The following is a 7,492-nucleotide window of genomic DNA, read 5'->3' as shown; positions in this document are numbered from 1 at the left end:
TGGCTCACTTCGCTCAACATGTAGAAAGTTGCTTTTTTAAAGAATTACAGGAGGAACTTGGTCTTCTCTCCAGGGACAGTGATCTTAAAAAAAAAAAGTGGCAGTGGGGTGTGGGGGTGCATCCAGATTTGGACAATTCATTCCTAAGACAAACCAACAGCCTCATTAGAGACTCACAGGACTGAAAAGCGTTTGCAATCTCAAACTCCAGCCGATAATAGGGGTCTTTTTACCTTATGATGTGAAGTCTCCCGGGCGCAGGGCTGTTAGCCTCCGCACTGCCTGTCAGGATTCCAGCACAGGAGGAGCTCAGAAGGGAGACTGACTGACTACCCACCTTTTAGGGCAGGAGTGGTTCTCTTGGCACCACTGAAACCCCAACAGCGTCATACTTAACTCAAATCCACATTCTCTGTCTACAGGTCAGGTGGAAAATGGAGCAAGGTATGCAAATTTGGGAAGAGGATCCAGTCACAAGTTTTGGGGTAACATGCTCTTCCTGGAGCCTTGGCTCTCAATGAAGCTACTCCACGGGAGACAAGAGAACAGAGGCAGTAACAATGAATACAAGGCAAAACTTGAGAAGTCCCCTTGGAGGAGCATCAGTCACTCCGTGTTCCTGGTTTGGAATCAGTGGAAAATATGATCTTTATGACTTGAAAAAGCTGCTTTCTTTCTGGACCATAAGTGAACCAAATCAAGGAGACTGTTAGTCTGAGAAATCATTGTTGGCATTTCTAATGCTAAATATGTTATTTAAAAAAAAGAAAGTGAAGTCAGGTGCCTGGGTGACTTAAGTCAGTTGAGCATCCAACTCTTGATTTTGGCTTGAGTCACGATCTCACGGGTTCATGAGACAGTGGGGCCTGCTTGGGATTCTCCCTCTCCCTCTCTTTCTCTTCCTTCCCCACTCACAGGCACTCAATCATGTGCTGATGCACCTGTGCTCATGCTTTCTCTCAAAATAAATATTTAAAAAATAAATAAATAATTAAAATAGTGATGTCCTCAGACCAAATGGACATCAAGCATCCTGCATTCAGCCTATTAACCCCTCTGCACCAGTCCTTCTTCAGCAAACGGAAACCTAGTTCTTCTTATATGGTTATTCCACGTGGAGTAAATTTGAAAGTCTAAGCGAGAATTCTCAACATCGTGCATCATCAAGGAAACACAAATCAAAACCACAATCGGATCCCACCCCTCACCCGCCAGAATGGCTGAAATTAACAACACAGGGAACAATGGATGCTGGTGAGGAGAGAAGGGAAGCAAACTGGTGCAGCCACTCTGAAAACAGTAGGAAGCTTGCTCATACAGTTAAAAATAGAGCTATCCTATGACCCAGCAATTGTACTACTAGGTATTTACCTGAAGGATATAAAAATGCTGATTCGAAGGGGCACATGCACCACAATGGCCAAACTATGAAAAGAGCATGGGCGCACGCGCCCACACACACACACACACACACACACACACACACACACACACGCACAGTGGAATATTACTCAGCCATCAAAAAGAATGAAGTTCTGCCATTTGCAATGATGTGGATGGAGCTAAAGTGATAATAGCCAAGTGAAAAAAGTCAGTTAGAGAAAGACAAATACCGTATGATTTCACACTCAGGTGGAATTTAAGAAACAAAACAGAAGAACATAGGGGAAAGAAAAAACAAGGGGGAGGAAACCATAGAAGAGATTCTTAACTACAGAGAACCGACTGAGGCTGCTGGAGAGGAGGTGGGTGGGGGATGGGCCACGTGGGGGATGGGTAAAAGGAGGGCACATGGTGTGATGAACTTTGGGTGTTATACATAATGGATGAATCACTAAATTCTGAAACTAATATGACACTGTATTTTAACTGACTAGAATTCAAATGAAAAAGTGGGGGAAAAAAAAGGAAGAAAGTATATGTGAGAAAGAGTTTTGGCTGAGGAAATACATAAATCTAGGAATGTACTGACTTTTCTAATGTACAAATGTTTTAAGGTTCAGCAGAAACCATGTGTGATACCTATTACCAGAAGTAGTCAGCATCAGTAGACTTCACTGAATGTGTGAAAGGATATTTTGTTGATGGTAAAACCCCATCAATTTGATTCAGTGATTTTTCTTTTCAAAAACCTTCAATGACACCAACACCCTTCCAGATTCCAATCTGTCTTTCAAGGCCTCTGTGAATCTGATGTTCCCTACGATCCTTTAATACCCTCTGCTCCTCAAGGCATGCTTTTCACTGAAGGGTGCCTGCCAGTCCTCTTACAAGCTCTACAATAATATTTCTTCATCCCTTACTCTTTTTCATCCAAAACATCCTTTCTCCAAATCCATGTCAATTCAATTTCCCTCTTTCCCCGATAATCCCATCCCTCACTGATTCTTTTGTAATGAGATCCCCTTCAGATCAGGCTCTATGTGGTTTACATTTCACATTCTTCTCTCCCTACCTAAAAATGAAAATTTCATGAACATATGATCCAATATCTCCTATTTCTTAATAAAGAAAAAAAGTCAGCAAAATGGTGAGTACTGAGCAACTTGTTCATAAATTCTAGTTATTTGCTGTCCTGATCTCTATTATTACATATGCCAGATCTCACAGCAACAAATGCAATTTTATCAGGCATGTTTTCGACCAACTTATCAAAGCATAATTAATGGTTCACTTACTTGTAGTATTAAGGTAACACAGTCAAAAATTAAGCTACTTTAGAACTATATTTGGAACTATCATCGTTATAACAATGATTCTTATAGTCATTCATTCCCATGGAATTTGAATTTACACTTTTCTACTTGCTACCATGTCATACATAAGTACAAGAAAATGTGAGAAATCTCATAAGAAAACTATAAAAGAAATCTCTTCTCCAAATTATAAGTCAGCCAGCAGGATTCCCCAGCCAGAAAGCAAAGAATGGAAGTGTATTTTTTTGTATCTCTCAGAACCTTTAAGTCTTTGTTCTTTCTCTCCTTTCACTCTCTAGTTTCAAGATTCATCCTTTGAAAGCAGTTGGGTATAACAGAGTGCATCTAAAAGCATTGTATATCAACTTCCATACCTCTTTCTCCAGTGAGTCCTGTGTAGAGGAAGATGAAATGCGATTTCTTCATTACTGCAGAAATAGGCTTTTCGAGAGCTCCAAGTAGGTACATTTAACTGTGGCTGGTACCTGCCGCCGGTTGATCACTTTCCCTGCAGCAGGAGAGAGGGGGCAGAGAACGGGATACCTGATCAGATAGTTTTTCCTCTTGCTTGTGAAGTATCTGCCCTGGGAAGGCAGAGGTTCAAGGTCACACCATTTGAGCAACACAGGAAGAGGAGAGGGCTCTCCTACAAGTTTCTTGTAGAATACAGAGATACCGTTACCAAAGAACACAAAATCCCCTAGGATCAAAGTTCACCTGAGGGTCTAGTTCAAGAACTGTACTTTAGGTTGGACTTAATGAGTAGAAAATACTTGTTCAGTCTGCTGAAGTGAGCCAAGTTTTGAGAAAAGGAATTTTGAAAAGCCTGCTTGCCCCCAACCTGAAATTCTCAACTTTATAGTTATTCTTTCATTTGTTGTGTTATTTTCAGGAAGCCATGTTTAAAATGCAACTGCAGTCCAGATGTTAGATGACACTCCTCACCATTCCAGCCCTCCTTAAACCTGAGTGGGATTGGCATTAGAGCCAGGAGAAAGGTAATGTTCTGCTGAAGATTTCGAACTAATATTCAAAGCGCTTATGTCCTTCTGGCTAAATCTCCCCTCCTCCTCCAACATCAGTTGTCACGTGACCATCTACAAAGATTTACAAAGTCGCACATACATAATCCATTTACCAAGCACTTTGGGAGTTCAGTCAACTTTTACTTGAAGATTTGGGTGACCTCACAGAACAGAGAGTCTTCTATTATTTTCTCTCCAACCCCATTCTTCCTTCCCACAGCCTCCACTTCTCTCCCCCAGCCCAGATCCCCCGTTACTTCCCTGTCTCTCTTCCCTTTCCCTCCCTCCCTTTCCCTCTCTCTCTCTCTCTCTCTCTCTCTCTCTCTCAATCTGGAACAAAACAAATGGCTCCTCTTTTCATAGTCATTGTTGACTCTGAGTTCTCTGTGTTTCCTGAACATGCCCTTGTGGCTATACCATTTCCATTCAGGATAGCCAAATCTTTCTTCCAAAGTCAAGGCTTTCTCTTGCAGGAATTCTGGTCAATATTTTGTTCACCTCTTCACCTTCACAGCCTAATGTGATCAAGTGAGCCGCTGATACTGACACCCTGGTTGATAAAATCAGTAAAGAAGAGGAGAGTTGAAGGAAATGGAAACCTGAGCTTTCATAGAAGAGAAAGCCAAATGAAACCACCCATCCAGAGCCTGGGGTAGCTTTACAAGGGTCCTGAAAATACTGGTGGCAAACTACTTGAAGTCAAATCCCACAACCTTCTCAACTGGACCACTGATGGTCTCAGTGAAGATCCTTAACATTCTTCATAACTGTTTGCCATTTTTGCACCTTGGTTATTTAGAAGAGAAAGCTCTATGACTCAGTGGAAAGCGAGTACTTCTAAAGACATCCTCAGCATCTAAGTGAAATAATGGAAATAATTTTTCTAGTTTCCTGGGTTCACACATGGACCCTGAAAGCCACTTATAACCTCGCACTTACCTGCCCAACTTCTAGCCACAGATGCTGTGGGACTTCATGACCCAGCAAGTCTGCACTAACGTTGGTCCCTCTAACACTGTGCTGGGACTCCTTGCCTTCACTGTGCTGGCCCTTTATTGGATTATTCTTTGCTCCTGCCCAGCCTCCAAAACTAGAATCAGGTGTCTTTCCCTGAGAAGGCTTCCCCAATCTGCCCTTTCATGGTGAATTTGGCTCCTCTACATACCTATGTGCTTTGTGCTACACCAAAATAAAAAGCTTCTGATTAGTGAAGGAAGCAATCAACAAAACTAAAAAGCAACCTACTGAATGGGAGAAGATGTTTGTAAATAACATATCCAATAAAGGGTTAGTATCCAAAATATAAAAAGAACTTATACAATTACCAAAAAACCCCAAATAATCCAGTTAAGAAATGGGCACAAGGCATGAACAGACATTTATACAAAGAAGACATCCAGATGGTCAACAGACACATGAAAAGATGCTCATCACTCATCATCAGGGAAATACATATCAAAACTACAATGAGACATCACCTCACAACTGTCAGAATGACTAAACTCAACAACACGAGAAGCAACAAGCGTTGGCGAGCATGTAGAGAAAAAGGAACCCTCTTGCACTGTGGGTGGGAATGCAAACTGGTGAAGCCACTCTTGAAAACAGTATGCAGTTTCCTCAAAAAGTCACCAAAAGAACTACCCTATAATCCAGTAATCAGACTATGAGGTATTCACCCCAAAAATACAAACACATGAATTCAAAGAAATACCTGCACCCTTATGTCTATAGCAGCATTATTTAAAATAGGCAAATCATGGAAGCAGCCTCAGTATCCATCAATAGATGAACGAACCAATAAAGACGATGTGGGATGTGTGTGTATCTATTATATATATTAATTACATATTATACACACACACACACACACACACACACACATATACATACATGCAATGGAATATCTTTCAACCATAAAAAAGAATGAAATCTGGCTTTCCACAACAACATGGATAGAGCTACAGAATGTAACACTAAGCAAAATAAGTCAGGGAAAGATAAATACCATATGATTTCACTCCTGTGGAATTTAAGAAACAGAAATGATCAAAGGAAAAATTAAAAAAGAGAGAAAGAGGTAAATCAAGAAACACATTCTTAACTATAGGGAACAAATTCATGGTTACTAGAAGGGAGTACTGAGGGGGATGGGTAAAATAGGTGATGAGGATTAAGGAAGTCATTTGTTGTGATGTTATAGGGAAGTGCTGTATTGTACACCTGAAAATAATATAACACTATGTTAACTATACTGGAATTTTTAGAAATGTTTTAAAGGCTTAATCTGGTGCAACCCTTAATTATTCTTCAGAACTTTTATTAAAAATATCTCTAGGGGCTCCTGAGTGGCTTAGTCAGTTGGGCATCTAACTCTTGGCTTCTGCTCAGGCCATGATCTCATGGTTCAAGGGTTCAAGCCCCGCATTGGGCTCTCTGCTGACAGCGTGGAGCCTGCTTGGGATTCTCTCTCCCTGCTCTAATCTTACTTGTGCTCTCTTGCTCTCACTTGCTCTCTCTTTTAAATGTTTTATTTATTTTTGAGAGACAGAGAGACAGCATGAGCAGGGGAGAGTCAGAGAGAGAGAGAGACAGAATCTGAAGACAGGCTCCAAGCTCTGAGCTGTCAGCACAGAGCCCGATGTGGGGCTTGAACCCAGGAACTGTGAGATCATGCCCTGACCCGAAGTTGGATGCTTAACCAACTGAGCTACCCAGGCACCCAGCGCTCTCTCTCTCTAAATAAACTTTAAAAATAAACTTTAAACTTAAAAAAATTAAAAATATGTACCTGTAAATGGAGATGTTTTAAAATCCAAGAATCTTAATCATTTCATCCCAATCAAAATTTGGAGAATCAGAGGTTTTACAATTTGGCATCTTAAAAAAATGAAATTTAACTATTTTGAGAAAATACAATGTAAACTATAATCAGGCTCCTGTATTAGTCCATTGACCCAAAAGTCTCACTTGTTTACAGGATTGTGCAGATGTGCCTAAGTTGGAATCATAATTCTACTCTTTATTAGATTTAGAGGCATCTGTTAGATCTCCCTTATCTTTAACTTCATCAAAAAAATTAAAAAATTTAAAAATGTCAACTTCATGGTGTGCTGCTTGCTAGGGGTGTTGCTGTAGAGATCAGACTGGCTGAGACTGTGAAGGATCAACATGTCTTTGGCTAGAGAGTTACTCCACCCATCCTTGGAAGAGGAAAAGAAAAAACATAAAAAGAAGCGGCTAGTTCAAAGCCCAAATTCCTATTTTATGGATGCAAGATGTCCAGGTTGCTACAAGATTACCATGGTTTTCGGCCATGCTCTGACAGTGGTTCTTTGTGTAGGCTGTTCAACAGTGTTGTGCCAGCCGACGGGAGGAAAGGCCAGACTCACAGAAGGGTGTTCATTTAGAAGGAAGCAACACTAATGATCCACACCACCTCTTGAATTCGTGTTACATCACAGAAAGCCTCATCAGTTCAATAATTCTAGTTCATCTACCAGGATAATGTAAGTATGTTTAATTTTGTAAGGTATACAACAGCCGTCTCCTATGTTGGTGTCCGTTTTTCAATAGTTTTGATTATGGGCAAAAAACAATGTCAACTTCATGCATTTCTTTCTAATTTCATAAGCTGTTTGAGAAAGAACAGCATTTTCAATCTTTCGCAACTTCCAGTTACAGTGTTTGTAAATCACTTTTAAATCATTGTAGTATTACAGAAGCAACACGAGAGTTAAATCAACACTCCAAAAAACACATGGCTGCCCT

General features: G+C 40.5%; 1 pseudogene; it reads left to right on the top strand.

Annotated features, from left to right (window-relative positions):
* The first annotated feature begins 6,892 nt into the window (after positions 1 to 6,892).
* LOC115293720 lies at positions 6,893 to 7,163 on the top strand (annotated as a pseudogene).
* The last annotated feature ends 329 nt before the right edge of the window (positions 7,164 to 7,492 follow it).

The sequence above is a fragment of the Suricata suricatta genome, chromosome 6 (assembly GCF_006229205.1).
Source record: "Suricata suricatta isolate VVHF042 chromosome 6, meerkat_22Aug2017_6uvM2_HiC, whole genome shotgun sequence".
Classification (NCBI taxonomy): Eukaryota; Metazoa; Chordata; class Mammalia; order Carnivora; family Herpestidae; genus Suricata; species Suricata suricatta.
The sequence above is the reverse complement of the archived record's forward strand: the minus strand, read 5'-3'. Positions and strand labels throughout refer to the sequence as shown.